Raw genomic sequence first — 16,077 nt, forward strand, 5'->3', positions numbered from 1 at the left:
TGCCGGACCTGCTCAGTTTTCCCAGCGGATCTTATTACTTCAGCCACCGGCACCATTCTGCTCCCACACTCAGTAACACCGCCTCAGTCCCTCTGCAGGACCTGCACTGCACATGCGCCAGCTCACAAGGGGCGGGGCCCAGGATAGTGACGTCTCCTGGGTTGAGGGGGCGTGGTTGCGGAGGCCACCAAACAATCGGTGACAATGGGGGCGGGGCGATCGTTTTGCCGGCCCCCAGCCTCCAGAAAGGTGCGATTTTAAAAAGTTTAAACGTCGTGTTTTTTTTAACTTTTCAGCCTGTTGTGAAATGTTATTCTGGACCTCTGGAAGGGTCAAACATTAGGAAACATAAACAAAGGGATATTAAAAAATATAAACAAAAATAGGTAAGTTAACTTACAAAAGAGACCTCGCACTAAATATCAAAAAGGACAGTGAAAGCTTCTGTTGATATGCTCATGGGAACAGAGTCGCTGAGCTAAGTGTGGTACCTTGGAAGATGAAAACTGTGAGTTCATGGGGGAACATTGAAGTGGCAGAGATGATCTCAATTTTCATGTTGGCAGACAACAGAACTATTCCTATTAGAATTGGCAAGTCAGAGGCTATAGAAAGGGTAGAACCTAAACAATCAACGTTGAGAGGGTAAAGGTACACAGGAAACTATTTGGATTGAGGACAGACAAGTCCACTGGTGCTGATGGCCTACACCCTGGCTCCTGAAGGAAGTGGCAGCAGAGATAGTGAACTCATTAGTTACAATATTCCAAACACCTCTTAACATGGGAAAGATTCATTGCGTTTATTTAAGACTGATATATATATATATGTTCCTGATTGTCAAGGGGATCAAAGGGTACGGGAAGAAAGCTGGAGAATGGAGTTGAGAAACATCTCAGCCATGATTGAATGGTGGAGCAGACTCGATGGACTGAATGGCCTAATTTCTGCTCCTGTGTCGTATGATCTTATGGTTCCATTGCATTGGAAAAATTCTAATGTAACACCTGTATTCAGAATGGGACGGAGGCCATATGTGGGAAATTGCAGACCAGTTCGTTGAACATTTGTTATAAAATCATAGAGATGTGCAGCACGGAAACAGACTCTTCAGTCCAACTTGACCATGTCAAAAGATATCCTAACCTAATCTAGTCCCATTTGCCAGCATTTGACTCATATCCCTCTAAACCCTTCCTATTCATTTACCCATCCAGATGCCCGTTAAATGCTGTAATTGTACCAGCCTCCACCACTTCATCTGGCAGCTCATTCCATACAAGCACACCCTCTACATGAAAACGTTGCCCCTTAGGTCCCTTTCACACCTTTCCCCTCTCACCCTAAATCTATGCCGACTAGTTCTGGACTCCCCCACCCCATCAAAAAGACCTTGTCTGTTTATCCTATCCATGCCGGTCATTGTTTTATAAACCTCCATAAGGTCACCCCTCACCCTCTGAACCTCCAGGGAAAACAGCTCCTGCCTATTAAGCCTCTCCCAAATACTCCAACTCTGGAAACATCAGTGTAAGTCTTTTCTGAACCTTTCAAGGGACAAGGCAGGAAAATGGGGGTGATGAGCAGTCTTGATCGAACGGCACAGCAGACTTGATGGGCTGAATGGCCTAATTCTACTCCTATATTTGTGAACTTTTGAACTCTGGAGCAGGCAGGACTTGAACCCGATTCAGGGTTAGGGTCACTACCTCTGTGCGACATGACATCCATAAAAATATCAAATCCTCCCCATCGGGGAATTGCACCCCCAGTCTCCTGAGTCACAGATGGGGATACTAACCACTACACTACCGAGGATGCTGGACAGTTGCAAGATGATGGGGATAGGGGTGGAGAATAGGTGGGTGTTTCAGGAACTATTATAGACATGAAAGTGTGAATGGCATCCTTATGTACTGTGTAAAAACAAGGACTGCAGATGCTGGAAACCAGAATCTAGATTAGAGTGGTGCTGGAAAAGCACAGCAGGCCAGCAGCATCCGAGGAGCAGGACTAAGCCAGCCAATTATCTGACCTGTGCCACACAAGCACAGTCCCCCTGGAGTGTTACCAGAAGTATGTTCAGGCTGTAGGAAGAGATCCAATTCCCAGTTTGACCTGGAATGTAATCCCCACAGGCACACAGGGAGCGGTGATCCACTTGCTCCACATGTGGGAAGGGATTCACTGAGTCATTCAAACTCAAACACATCATTGACTTCCTACTGGACAGAAAGGATTAAACTTCTCAGCAACAACCGCTTTAAAAAAAAGTTTCATTTTTATTGTCGTAGTGAGAATCACAGTTTCTCAAACTGTGGGCCAATACTAGTGATGTTGAGAGACCAGGTTTGGAATGCATGGCCACCCAGATAACAATGGTTGCTATGGGGCTCACAGTGATGACTGAGGGGCCTTTAGATGCTCGGTTGTTTCTGTGTTGTTGATGAGGCTTGGCCTCATGGGCTGCTCTCTGAAGTCAGATTCAAAGTAAGTTTTGAAAATGATGAGAAAAATCATACCCAGAAAAGACAGTGAAAAACTGTTCACCATGGTAAAAGCATTGAGAATAAGAATGCAGATTTCAAATCCATTACAAGGAAGAAAATGTGATGTGAGAAAGAAATTTCACACAGTGAGTAAATAGATCTGGAAGACATCGCATGGAGCAGTTGTTGAAGCAGATTCAGGTAAGAGCATTGGAAAATTATTTGATGACAAGCAATGTACCAGTTTCCAAGGAAATGTCAGGAAAATGGCACAACATCAGAAAGCTCATTGAGATCGCTGCATGGACACGATGGGCTGAATGGCCTGCTTCTGTGATTTAGTAATTCAGTGGTTCATAATTGCTTATCAGGTCTTCGTCAGTTGTGAACGTCAAGCTAACATCTGCTATTTTGTATGGTCAATCAGATTGATGTTTTATAACTGCAGGGATTGGGACTAGGACCCCAGGTATTCACAGTATGTGCCAATGATTTAGATGAGGGAACAAATTGGAATATATCACAAATTGCAGATGACACGAAGCTGGGTGGAAGGGTGAGCTGTGAGGAGGATACAATGTTATTTGGACAGTCTGAGTGAGTGGGCAAATGTATGTCAGATGCAGTTAGTGTGGATAAACGTGAGGTTATCCACTTTTCTAGCAAAAATAGAAAAGCAAATTATTTGAATAACTGTAACCTGGGAGATGGGAAGGTTCACCAAGAACTAATCCAAGATGGAGGACCGGAAAATTTGTGGCTGTCAGAGCTGCTCCTTTTTTGAGGTATTTTCAGTGTTGGAGGCGATTTCCTTGAATTCCAGGAGCAGCAATTAATGTTTTATATGCTGATGCATTGTTTTGGAACTTTAGAGTAAAAACATCAACACAATAGCACTTTCAAAATGGAGAAAGACATCCAAAGGCAGCAATCACATGGTCTGTAAGGGAGAGAGAGAGAGAGAGAGAAAGAAACGTATACTACTAACGGATACAGCAGTGAATCTGCATAGTTACTGCCTTTGCTGTTTGAAATCATGTATCTCTGGACATCTTGGAAAAATTAACAAACAGCAAAATTCACAGCTGATCTTGGAGGAACATGTGTAGGAGAGCTCACAGCACAGGAACAGATTAGTGCAGAGTTTTTAACGTGTAACCTTGCTGTACGTCTGCAGTAGTGAATAGAGTGGGTTCTTTCTTGATTATATGTTTTGAGATTTTAGAAGTTCACCAGCGAGTCCACAACAGGGAATGGCTAATCACCTGCTCCAGGCACAGGAAGGGATTCATCAATTCTTCCAGCCTGCAGACGCACTCGGGGTCCACACCAGGCACAGCATGCTCACCTGCTCTCAGTGTGGGAAGGGCATCACTCCCTCCTCCCACCTGCGGAGGCACCAGTGAGTTCATGTGCCATCACAGGGTGATTGAAGGAACAAGGGCCGAGTGCCATTATCAACTGGACTATCAACCCAGTTCTGGGGACTCCTCGGGACTCCTGGGTTTGAATCCCGCCACAGCAGATGGCGGAATTGGAATTCAGTCAGAAATCTGGAGTTCAGAATCTAATGATGAAATCATTTTCTGGGGAAAGAAAACCCTCTGATTCACTCATGTTAGAGTCTGTCTGCAACCCAATCTTGAGTCAGATTGGTTCTGTTTCCAAAGTAAGGATTTATAACATGTCACATGGATTGACTGCCTGAAGATTGTGTGCTTTTTGAGCAAAATATAATGTATCTGCAAATAAAATTCTGCAATTGCAATTTCACCCCATAAACTGATGTGTGTGCATGCATGAGAGCGTGTGTGTTTGTGCATAAGAGCATGTGTTTGCATTCGACCATGCTTGGTAACGTGTGTGAGTAATGGGTTACAAGCCAGTATGAGTGGGGTCACTTATAGTGTGACATGAAACCAAGGTCCCTGTTGAGGCCATCCTCATGGGTTCCGTACTTGGCTATCAGTTATACAACACACATTGGAGAGGGCAGGGTGGGGCCTGTCTATCAATTTGCAGAAGGTGGGAGGCTCTGGATGCTGTGATCCAGGGCAAACACATCCTGGAGGACATTCGTTCAGAGAGATGGAGCTGGAAGCCAGGCTGCAGACATGTTGAGGGTAAAGTGGGAAAGTTAACCAGGCACTTTATTCTGGGAGATTGTCATTCCCTTCTGGAGAGAGCCTTTTGTTTGCATCAGTGGACAGGGTCAGGAGGGTGTAAGTGCAGGTCTGCCAGGTAAAGGGATCTGAGAGAGGGCTGCAGGTGGGAGGAGCTAACTGGTTGGGCAGTGGGAGTAAAAACAACATTGGGGAGAGGGAGGTGGTGGTAAGGGACAGAACAGTGACAGGGATGGTCTCCGTTCTCTGCAGTTGTCAGCAGGAGCACAGATGGCATTGGTGTCTGTTTGGTGCCAGGATTTAGGAACCGATGTGCTCAGGGCTGGAGAAGGTTGCAGTGGGTGTGGTCCAACAATGTCAGGAGGAGAGACCCTCTGCTGAGGGCACATGAGAAGTTAGAAACTACTAGGACAAAGCAGAACATCAAAGCTCCGGGCAGCACGGTGGCTCAGTGGTTCGTACCAATGACTCACAATGTCAGGGACCTGGGATCGGTCCCACTCTTGAGCAGCTGTCTGTGTGGACTTTAACACGTTCTCACCCTTCTATCTGCATGAGTTAACTCTGGGTGCAGTTCAGGGTGGATCAGCCGTGCTAAAGTGTCCACATATGTGCAACTGAGCATCCGTTAACCATGGGGAACTGCAGGAAAATCGGGTGGGTCTGGATGGGATACTATTTGGGAGGTCAGTCTGAATTTTATGGGCCAAATGGCCTGTCAGGATTATATGATTCTACTGCATTAGCCAAGCATCTATTGAGAAACAATTGCCTCAGGTCTGCTGTGGGTGGAGTGGGTTCCAATCCATGAGACACTGACACCAGTCCTGAGGAAGGTGAGATTTGTGCTGTCAGTCTCCCAAACTTTTGGTCCCCGTCCATTCTCTCTCCTCACACTCTGCACCTACCAATTCTCTATGCTCAGCCGCCTTCTCTCTCTTCCCCTCATTTTCTGCACTCCACCCTCTGTCCCTTGTCATTTTCTCTCTCTCTCGCTCTACCCCCACGCCCATGTCCATTCTCCCTCCCTTCTCCCATACTTTCTCGTGCCCTCTTTGGTTGCTGTATCTCTTTGTCAGGAAAGAGAGAGAATCAATGGTGATGACTCTACCTGGTGCGCAAGAAATGGCTGATCTTTAAAATTAAGAACAGCTAAAATGATATATTCAGAAACATTGTTAACATCTAAAAGCATATTAATTTATTTTTAAAAAAGCTGTAGTCATGTTTCTGAAACTTGTATTGAAATAGACACATAGAGTCATACAGCACAGAAACAGATCCTTCAGTCCAACTCGCCCATGCCCTCCAGATCTCCTAAATTGATCTAGTGACCCATTTGACAGCATTTCGCCCATATCTCTCTCACACCTTCCTATTCAGATACCCATCCTGACCCCGATGCCTTTCAAATGTTGTAATTGTACCAGCCTCCACCACTTCCTCTGGGCAGCTCATTCCATACACACACCACACTCTACATGAAAGTTACCCCTTAGGACCGTTTTAAATCTTTCCCCTCTCACCCTTAACCTATGCCGCTAGTTTTGGACTTCCTCTAACATGGGGAAAAGACATGCAAAGCCGGACGAAATTCAAAAGGAATAAAATGTCGAGCCACAGGGAAAAATAAAATTGTGGCTGCAGCTTTTTTTTCTCCTTTTGACATTTGGATGCTTAAAATCTGTCAGTAAAGCCAGCACCTCCACAGAGCGTACTGCGCATGCTTCTCGGTGTCAGCGACAACTGCGCATGTACTGTGGTGTCAGTAGCAACAACTGCGCATGTACTGCGGTGTCAGCAGCAACAACTGCGCATGTACTGCGGTGTCAGCAAAAGCACTGAGCATGCTCGTCGCTGTCCACGGAAACGGCACTTGACTTCCTCCTGAAAGACCAATGGTGAGACCCGGAGGACCAGAAGGAGCCTGGTCCTCCTGCCATTCAGAACAGCCTCTGTCTGAATGCGGAAGTTGGGTTTTGAGTTTCTCAAGATGCGGTTGTTTATCTCTCTCTTTGAATGAAGATTGAGCTTCACCCCAGACTGCGACTCTGTCCAACATCTGTGGGTACGGCACTGTCTTTTCTTTCTGACCCACTTTTTCGTTCTGGGATTCAGTTGCTGACTTGCACGAACTGAAGGGAAATGGAGTGAATCCAGGGAGGGGACAGACTTTGGAAAAGTTGGTCCACGTCTGTGTCTCAATTGGCAAACGCACAACAAATACAGTACCACAATGTAAAGTTAAAGCCTATTGCTTAAAAAAAAAAGCAGAAAGGAGGTGCATGGTTTAAATGATAATATATTGGTATGTGGAGAAAGTGAGGACTGCAGATGCTGGAGATCAGAGTCAAGTGTGATGCTTGAAAAGCACAGCAGGTCAGGCAGCATCCGAGGAGCAGGAGAGTCGATGCTTTGGGCACGAGCCCTTCATCAGGAATGATGTGTGGATGTACAAAGGGTCCTCAGCGTCCTTCTGCACCAATTGTCAGACAGATGCAGCAAGCAGTCAGCAAGGCAATAGGAATTGCGTTCAAAAATGGGGTTGACTTCCTGCAGTTGGGGTGGGGTGGGGTGGGGTGGGGTGGAAATGGAGGGGGTGGTCATTGAATATATTCAAGGCTGAGGTTATCTGACTTTTGAACAACAAAGACGTGGATGGTTATCGGGGAAGGCAAGAAAATGGTTTTGAGACCATTACAGAATCATACAGCACAGAAATAGACCCTTCAGTCCAACTAGTCCATACTATGTTCGCATGCTAAACTAATCCCATCTGCCAGTGTTTGGCCCATATCCCTCTGTCACAAAGCTGGTCCTTTTTCTAAAAGCTGGTATTTCTTCTCAAGGATACCGTGTCCTTGGTTTTTTTCAGAGGGGTGGTAAAACGGCCCTGGACTCCAAAATGGATGATATTTTTACAGAAATGAAAAGGGTATCGGTCGGCTTTTTTGTTTACACGTCAACAGATGAGACTTTAGGCCCAAACATTTATGTTTTCGAAGTGACCTGCATAATGAAAGACAAGTGATCTGTTGTGAAAGCTGAGGCCTTGTTTGAGTGAGCTCAGCAGTGGACTGTGTGGAGAAAGGAACAGCATAATTAAGTCTAGTTTAGATCGACTGAGTTCTGTGAGTATTCTATATTCTGTTCTTTGTGTTTCATTCTGTATTCTTGTGAATACATTTATCTGTTTTATATCCTGGTAGTCAACCTAGCTAACTTTGGGTAATTTTCACTGTACACTGACTGAAACAAATAGCAAAGTTATGGTCTGCGCTGCCTGCTTAAGAATGTTTTGAGTGGTCTGGCCTAGTCCATAACACCTCCAAACCTTTCCCATTCATGTCCTTATCCAAATGTCTTTTAAACGTTGTAACTGTACCTGCATCCCCGCTTCCTCTGGACATTCATTCCACATACGAACCATTCTCTATGGGAAAGCTAAGGTGTCCCTCCTGTCTTTTTAAAATCTTTCTCCACTCACCTTCAAAATTTGCTCCCTAACCTTGAAACCCCTACTCTAAGGAAAGGAAACCCATCATTCACCTCATCTCTCCCCCTCATGACTTTATAAAGCTTGATAAGATCACCCCTCAACCTCCTATGCTCCAGTGAAAAAGGTCCCAGTCTATCCACCGAGATGTAGGTATATTCATATCCAGTTCAATGTTGGTGCAGGCTTGAAAGACCAAATGGCCTACTCTTGCTCCCAGTTCTCTCACTATGTCCAGGACAGCAAGAGACCATAAGACCTAGGGGCAGAAATTAGGCCATTCAGCCAATCAGGTCTGCTCCACCATTCAATCATGGCTGACAAGTTTCTCAACCCCATTCTCTTGCTTTCTCCCCGCAACCCTCAATATCCTTGATACACAAGAACCTATTTATCTCTGTCTTGAATATACTCAGTGACTTGCCCAACACAGTCTCTGTGGCAATGAATTCCATAGGTTTCGCACTCTCTGGCTACAAAGGTTTCCCCTTTATCTGTGTTCTAAAAGGTCTTCCCTTTACTCTAAGGCTGTGCCTTTGGGACCTAGTCTCTCCTACCAATGGAAACATCTCCCCAACATCCACCCTGTCCAGGCCAGTCAGTATTCTGTATGTTTCAATTAGATCCCCCAAGCGTGGGCTGTAAATCAGCGTAAACCAGACCCTTCAGGATGAGGTACAGCACGGATTAGGTTCAGCACGGATTAGGTTCAGCAAAGTGAGAATGGAGGGAGAGTGTGGGGATGGAGATTTTCAGTGTTTAGGAAATAAGAGAGGAAAGAAAGTTCAATCTAAATTAGAATTGAATGGATGGGCTGATGGGTCGTGGAGTGTCAGATAAAGTTTCATTTAGATAAATGTGAGGTGTTGCATTTTGGAAAGGCACATCAGGGCAGGATTTACACACTGGCTGTGGAGAGTGTTCCTGCATCAAGAAACCATGGAGTGCAGATTTGTAGTTCTGTGAAAGTGGAGTCACAGGTAGACACGGTAGTGAAGAAGGCGTTTGGTGGCACTTGCCTTTCTTGAGCAGAGCATTGAATACAGGAGTTGGGAGTCATGTTATGGCTGTACATGACATTAGTTAGGGCACTTTTGGAATACTGCATTCAGTTCTGGTCTCGTATGTTAGAAAGATGTTGTGAAACTTTAAAAGAGTTTGGAAATGATTTACAAGGCTGTTGCCAGAGTTGGAGAGTTTGAGTTATAGGGAGAGGCTGAAAAGACTGCGGCTGTTTTCCCTGGAGCGTAGGAGGCTGAGAGATGACCTTATAGAGGTTTATAAGGGGCATGGATAGGAGTCCAAAATGAGGGAGAGAGAAAAAGAAATTTACATTGCAGTGAATCTGCACAGTTACTGGACATTGCAGTGCATCTGGGAAAGGTTAATGAACACCAAAATTCACAGCTGACCATGGAGGAACCTGTGTGGGGGAGCTCACAGAACAGGAACAGAGAAGTGTATAGTCTTTAATGTGTAACTTAGCTGTAAGTCTGCAGTCGTGAATGGAGTGGATTCTTTCTTGATTATATGTTTTACTGACATCTGTCTCTTGATTAAATTTTAAAAATATAAACCACAAGTACTGTGTTAGCCCAGAACACTATTTTAGAGCAAAAAGACGGTGCTATTTTCTGGGTCTGTAGATTGTGAAGGAGCAAAGGTGGCCTTTGTGAGAGTGATATGCTCTTCCTGTCAGATGTGGGAGATTAGGGAGAGTATCCATGTTACTGATGATTATGTCTGCAGTAAGTGTGTTTGCTTGCAAATCCTATTGGATCGCGTGGATAAGTTGCAGCGACAGTTCGAGGTAATGAGGTATTTACAAGACCTGGGGGTATGATGGTTTGGCAATGATAGGATGGGAAAAAAGCCGCAGCTACAATCTGGGAGATGGGTTAACTCCAGGAAAGGTAGGAGGGGTAGGCAGGTAGTGCAGGAGTCTTCTGTGGCTGTCCCCATTTCAAACAAGTCTGCTGTTTTGGAAAATGTAGGGGGTGATGGTCTCTCAGGGAATGTAGCACGAACAGCCAAGTTTCTGGTCTCGAGACATGCTCTCATGCAATGAGGCGAACATCGGGTTCCAAGTGATCAATTGTGATAAGGGGCTCTCTAGTCAGAGGTACAAACTGACGCTTCTGTGGTTAGCAGCGAAAAATCAGAATGGTGTGTCGCCTCCCTGATGCCAGGATCAAGGATGTCTCCGAGAGGGTGCAGAATGTTCTCAAAAGGGAAAGGGACCAGTTGGAGGTCATTGTACACATTGGAACCAATGACATAGGAAGGGAAAAGGATGCGATTCTGAAGGGAAAGTGTAGAAAGTCAGGCACAAATTTAAAAAAAAGAGGTCCTACAGACAAGAAAAATCTGGATTTTGCCAGTGCTATGAGCTAGTGAGGATTGGAATAGAGAGGACAGAGCAGATGAATGCATGGCTGAGGAGCTGGTGCATGGGAGAAGGGTTCACATTTTTGGATCATTGGAATCTCTTCTGGAGTAGATGTGACCTGTACAAGAAGAATAGATTGCACCTGAATGTTGGAAGAGAGCTAATATACTAGCAGGGAAATTTGCAAGAGCTGCTCAGGAGGAATTAAACTAGCAAGGTGGTGAGGTACCCAGGGAAATAGTGAGGAAAGAGATCAATCTGAGACTGGTACAGTTGGGAAAGGGAGTGAGTCAAACAGTCAGGTCAGGAAGAGACAAAGCAGAGAGCAATTTAGGACTGACAAATTAAACTGCATTTACTTCATTGCAAGAGGCCTAACAGGGAAGGCAGATGAACTCAGGGCATGATTAGGAAGATGGGATATGATATCATAGCAATTACAGAAACGTGGCTCAGGGATGGGCAGGACTGGCAGCTTAATGTTCCAGGATACAAATGCTACAGGAAGGATAGAAAGGGAGGCAAGAGATGAGGGGGAATGGTGTTTTTGATAAGGGATAGTATTCCTGTTGGACTTAAGGAGAATATTCCTAGGAATACATCCAGGAAGGTTATTTGGTTGGAACTGAGAAATAAGGAAGGGATGATCACCTTATTGGGATTATGTTGTAGACACCCTCATGGTCAGTGGGAAATTGAGAAACAAATTTGTATGGAGATTTGTGTTACCTGTAAGAGTAATAGGATGGTAATTGTTATGGATTTTAACTTTTCAAACATAAACTGGGATTGCCATATTCCTACGGGTTTAGATGGAGAGCAATTTGTTAGAAACGAAGCTAAGGGGCACGTTTTCATGCAGAAGGTGGTGTGTGTACAACTTTGCCAGAGGAAGTGGTGGGTGCTGGTACAATTATGACATTTAAAAGGCACCTGGATAGGTATATGAATTGGAGGGGTTTAGAGGGTTATTGGCCAAATGCTGGCAAATGGAACTAGATTAATTTTGGATATCTGGTTGACATGGATGAGTTGGACCAAAGGGTATGTTTCTGTGCTGTGTCTCTCTCTGACTCTGGCTTGCCACTAACGTTTGCCACGTCTCGATGTTCAGTTTCTTTCTGGTGTCGGTGTCAATACCTTGTTGTCTCATTCCGACTCCACCTCCCCCCGGATTGACAATGCTGATTTTTGTAATCTCTTTTTACAGACTATCTGAAGATGGAAGTTTCAAAATCAACAGCTGATGCTTGACTCTCCTGCTCCTTGGATGCTGCCTGACCTGCTGTGTTTTTCCAACACTACACTTTTCGACTCTGATCTCCAGCATCTACAGTCATCATTTTCACTTCGATGTCTGACAGTCACTCAATCCATCGGGACAGCAAAGATTTTCAACTATGATTCTGTGAGATGGAGCAATGCTTTTTGGTTCCTGTTTCATAACGTTTTCAGCATCAGTGTGACTGGATGAGAGACCCTACTGTTGCAGACCACTGAGTGTGGAGCCAGAAACAGTTATACGGCCTGGAAAGAGGAATTCACACCGGGGAGGGGCTGTACACACGTTTGTGTGCAGCTGAAGCTTCAGCCATGGAGAAACCCGAGGAATCCTGCTGCATCGAGAAACCTTGGAAGTGTGGCGACTGTGGGAAATGCTTCAGTTTCCAGTCTGCCCTGGAGACTCATCGGCGCAGTCACACCGGGGAGAGTCCATAAGACATAGGAGTGGAAGTGAGGCCATTCGGCCCATCGAGTCCACTCCGCCATTCAATCATGGCTGGGCATTTCAACTCCATTTATCCGCATTTTCCCCGTCGCCCTTAATTCCTCGAGACAACAAGAATCTATCAATCTCTGCCTTGAAGACATTTAGCGTCTCGGCCTCCACTGCACTCTGCGGCAATGAATTCCACAGGCCCACCACTCTCTGGCTGAAGAAATGTCTCCGCATTTCTGTTCTGAATTTACCCCCTCTAATTCTAAGGCTGTGTCCACGGGTCCTAGACTCCTCACCTAATGGAAACAGTTTCCTAGCGTCCACCCTTTCCAAGCCATGTATTATCTTGTACGTCTCTATTAAGTCTCCCCTTAATCTTCTAAACTCCAATGAATACAATCCCAGGATCCTCAGCCGTTCCTCATATGTTAGACCAACCATTCCAGGGATCATCCGTGTGAATCTCCGCTGGACACGTTCCAGTGCCAGTATGTCCTTCCTGAGGTGTGGGGACCAAAACTGGACACAGTACTCCAAATAGGGCCTAACCAGAGCTTTATAAAGTCTCAGCAGCACAACGGTGGTTTTATATTCCAACCCTCTTGAGATAAGTGACAACATTGCATTCGCTTTCTTAATCATGGACTCAACCTGCATGTTGACCTTTAGAGAATCCTCGACTAGCATTCCCAGATCCCTTTGTACTTTGGCTTTACGGATTTTCTCACCGTTTAGAAAGTAGTCTATGCTTTTATTCTTTTTGCCAAAGTGCAAAACCTCGCATTTGTTCACGTTGAATTCCATCAGCCATTTCCTGGACCACTCTCCCAAACTGTCTAGATCCTTCTGTAGCCTCCCCACTTCCTCAGTACTCCCTGCCTGTCGACCGAACTTCGTATCATCTGCAAACTTCGCTAGAGTTCCCCAGTCCCTTCATCCAGATCATTAATATATAATACGAACAGCTGTGGCCCCAACACTGAACCCTGCGGGACACCGCTCGTCACCAGCTGCCATTCCGAAACCATTCCCCTGCCCAGAGTGCGGGAAGGGCTTTACCAGTTCCTCCAACCTGCTGGTCCAACAGTGGATCCATACTGGGGAGAGTCCATTCTCCTGCCCCGATTGTGAGAAGAGCTTTGCCCAGGCCTCTACCCTCATGGCCCCCCAGCAGGTCCACACTGGGGTGAGATCCTTCCCCTGCCTTGAGTGCGGGAAGACCTTCAGCAAATCCTCCAACCTGCTGGCCCACCAGTGGGTCCACACTGGGGAGAGGCCCTTCAGCTGTTCCGAGTGTGGGAAGGCCTTCAGCAATTCCTCTGCCCTGCTGAGGCACCAGCATGTCCACACCGGGGAGAGGCCGTTCCCCTGCCCGAGTGTGGGAAGGGCTTTAAACGCTCCTCTGACTTCCTGGACCACCAGCGGGTCCACACTGGAGAGAGGCCGTTCAGCTGTCCTGAGTGCGGGAAGGGCTTTACCCAGGCCTCCAACCTGCTGAGGCACCAGCGGGTCCACACCGGGGAGAGGCCGTTCCCCTGCCCCAAGTGCAGGCGGAGGTTCACGTCGTCCAGTAACTTGCAGAGACACCAGAGGGGGCACCAGCAGATTCCGCCGGCGACGCTGATGAGGGTCACCCCCAGGACTGAACCTCCTGCCCGTTCTGACAGTGGGTGCAGTGGGAGCGTCAGCGAGCTCTCTTTGTTTTCTGCTAGACAGCACCCCCACACCCCTCCCATCTTCCCCCAACCCCAGGTTGACTCACTGGTGGCACAGTAGCTCAGTGATTAGTGCCACTGTGTCACATCGCCAGGGACCGGGGTTCGATTCCACCCTCAGGGTGACTGTCTTTGTGGAGTTTGCACATTCTCCCCCCATGTCTGCAAGGGTTTCCTCTGGGTGCTCCCACAATCCAAACATGAGCAAGTGAATTAGCCAAGCTAAATTGTCCCAGAGTGTTCAGGGATATGTAGGTGCAGTAATGTAGGGGGTAATGTAGACTAATGGGGTAGGGGAATGGGTCTGGGTGGGTTACTCTTCAGAGGGTCGGTGTGGTCTTGTTGGGTTGAAGGGCCAGTTTCCCTGTCGGGATTCTGTGAGCTTTGCTTGCAGTGCTGCTCACTGAGCCCGGGACTGCACGTTCCCACTGAAGTGATCCGCACAAACCTCAGATGGCATCCAAACCAATGTACCAAACTAAAGGGGTAGCCATGGGCACCCACATGGGACCCAGCTATGCCTGCCTCTTTGTCGGGTACGTGGAACAGTCCATTTTCCTCAGCTACACCTGTTCCTCCAGTACATCGATGACCATATTGGTGCCACTTCACGCTCTCACAAGGAGTTTGAACAGTTCGTCATCTTTATCAACACCTTTCACCCCGACCTCAAATTCACCTGGACCATCTCCCTTTCCAGGACCTCTCCGTCTCTGGCTACCGACTAACCGTGGACATCTACTACAAGCCCACCGACTCCCGCTGCTAGCTAGATTACGCCCCCCTCACCCCACCTCCTGTAAAAACACAATCCCTTATTCCCAATTCCTCCGCCACATCTGTTCCCAGGATGACCAATTCCACCGTAGAAAATCCCAGAGGGCCTCCTCCTTCCAAGTTCACAATTTCCCTTCCCACGTGGTCGACAATGCCCTCCAGTACATCTCCTCCACATTCTGCAACACCGCCCTTGAACCCCACCCCTCCCAACGGAACAAGGACAGAACCCAGCCCCCACCGTCCTCACCTTCCACCCCACCAACCTCCGGATACATCACATCAGCCTCTGCTCCCTACAAACGGACCCCACCACCAGGTATATTTTTCTCTCCCCACCCCTACCAGCATTTCAGAGAGGCCATTTCCTCTGCGACTCCCTCGTCAGGTCCATGCGCCCACAACCAGCCCACACCCCACTCCCGGCCCCTTCCCTGCCACCACAGGAAGTGTAAAACATGTGTCCATACCACTCCACTCACCTCTATCCAAGGCCCCAAAGTATCCTTCCACATCTGACAGAAATTTACCTCGACCTCCACCAGTGTCATCCACTGTATCCATTGCATCCAATGTGGTCTTCTCTACGTCAGGGAGACAGGACGCCAACTTGTGGATTGTTTCAGAGAACCACTCTGGGACACCCACAAACCCCACCGCCCTGTGGCTGAACACTTCAACTCCCCCTCCCATTCCATCAAGATCATTGAGGTCCTGGGCTGTCTCCATTGCCAAACCCTTACCACCTGACGCATGGAGGAAGAACACCTCTTATTCCACCTTGGGACCCTGTAACCACATGGGATTAATGTGGAATTCAAACGTTTCCTCATGTATCCTCCTCCTCCTCTTCCCCCGCCCCCCCCCCCCCCCCCCCCCAACTTATCACAGCCCCAAGCCTCCACTCGCCCTCCTGACCTGTCCATCACCTTTCCCATCTATCCGCCCCACCCTCCTCTCTGACCAATCATCTTCATCTGCTCATCACATTCTCAGCTACCTTCTCCCCAACACCATCCCCCCCCCTTTCATTTATCTCTCAACGCTCCCGGCCCACAAGCCTCATTGCTGATCAAGGGTTTATGCCCTAAACGTCAATTCTCCTGCTCCTTCGATGCTGCCTGACCTGCTGTGCTTTTCCAGCACCACACTCTCGACTCTGTCCACTGATGTTGTCAGAGATATAGGACCTGCTCCAAACTGATCCACAGTCCAGTTGATGGGACAGGAAACCGCTTCCTTTCTCGAGACAAGTCTCCCGAAGAGAACTTGCTGGCTAACTGATGTACTGAACTTCACAGTGCCCCACTGCTCTCAGTTATCTGGAAGGTGTCCACAAATGTGCCTAAGGTGGTGCTCAAGACCTTT

General features: G+C 47.2%; 1 long non-coding RNA gene across 1 annotated transcript; it reads left to right on the forward strand.

The window, feature by feature from the left end:
* Nucleotides 1–6,518: 6,518 nt before the first annotated feature.
* On the forward strand, nt 6,519–11,817 carry LOC140460267 (uncharacterized). Its single transcript, XR_011953939.1, has 2 exons — nt 6,519–6,680; nt 11,708–11,817. It is a non-coding gene; the product is annotated as an uncharacterized lncRNA (long non-coding RNA).
* Nucleotides 11,818–16,077: the final 4,260 nt, after the last annotated feature.

The sequence above is a fragment of the Chiloscyllium punctatum genome, chromosome 36 (assembly GCF_047496795.1).
Source record: "Chiloscyllium punctatum isolate Juve2018m chromosome 36, sChiPun1.3, whole genome shotgun sequence".
Taxonomy (NCBI): Eukaryota; Metazoa; Chordata; class Chondrichthyes; order Orectolobiformes; family Hemiscylliidae; genus Chiloscyllium; species Chiloscyllium punctatum.